General features: G+C 52.5%; 1 pseudogene; it reads left to right on the top strand.

Annotated features, from left to right (window-relative positions):
* The first annotated feature begins 271 nt into the window (after positions 1 to 271).
* Positions 272 to 389, top strand: LOC128129418 (5S ribosomal RNA; annotated as a pseudogene).
* Positions 390 to 1,137: the final 748 nt, after the last annotated feature.

The following is a 1,137-nucleotide window of genomic DNA, read 5'->3' as shown; positions in this document are numbered from 1 at the left end:
ATATTGTCCGCTTTGGGACACTCGGCACGGAGACTTCCCAGGGGGTCACCCATCCTGGTACTACTCCCACCCGAGCACGCTTAACTGCAGAGTTCTTATGGGATCTGCTTCCCTGACGGATTTAAAACGCGTTGTGATAGGGAAGGTATCCACACCCCTTATAAGGAACGCTTAGTTCCCCTTCCCAGCCGATGGGTTAGATCTGATCCCACATCGGCTGGGAAGGAGAACTAAGCGTTCCTTATAAGGGGTGTGGATACCTTCCCTATCACAACGCGTTTTAAATCCGTGAGGGCAGCAGATCCCATAAGAACTCTGCAGTTAAGCGTGCTCGGGCGGGAGTAGTACCAGGATGGGTGACCCCCTGGGAAGTCCTCGTGCCGAGTGGCCCAAAGCGGACAATATTGTGATACGTGCCAGAGGGGGATGTTACAAATGGTATCAGAGATAGGGCATGGGTCGATGTGTTCGACGGGGACGTCGAACCCTATAATGGGGGGTGAAAGTGGGTTAGATCTGATCCCACATCGGCTGGGAAGGAGAACTAAGCATTCCTTATAAGGGGTGTGGATACCTTCCCTATCACAACGCGTTTTAAATCCGTGAGGGAAGCAGATCCCATAAGAACTCTGCAGTTAAGCGTGCTCAGGCGGGAGTAGTACCAGGATGGGTGACCCCCTGGGAAGTCCCCGTGCCGAGTGGCCCAAAGCGGACAATATTGTGATACGTGCCAGAGGGGGATGTTACATTGGCACCATTCGTTTATGAGACGAAGAACACAAGCGAAAAGCACAAAAGCAAACGTCAATGGCGTCCAATGGCAGTGAGGGACGACCAACCAGTCCCATACGTCCCATGACGGCATTGGACGAAACACCGCCGTCTACAATAGTCAATAGGGTCATTTTAGGCGAAGGAAGTTCTACAGCAATCGCCGGAAATGTTCCACAACCGCTAATTTCTCATCAAGGAACGACTCCGGTGGGGCCACTTCCGTCTACACACCTTCAGAGGCCACCATTCTTTGCACCGCCGCTGCAGCAGGCACAACCGATCCACTCAACAACACTTCCATCGAGTCACGTTTTCAACATCTCACCGTCGTTTGCAACGCCATCATCATTCCAGATGACAGGT

The sequence above is a fragment of the Lactuca sativa genome, chromosome 9 (genome assembly GCF_002870075.4).
Source record: "Lactuca sativa cultivar Salinas chromosome 9, Lsat_Salinas_v11, whole genome shotgun sequence".
Lineage (NCBI taxonomy): Eukaryota > Viridiplantae > Streptophyta > Magnoliopsida > Asterales > Asteraceae > Lactuca > Lactuca sativa.
The sequence above is the reverse complement of the archived record's forward strand: the minus strand, read 5'-3'. Positions and strand labels throughout refer to the sequence as shown.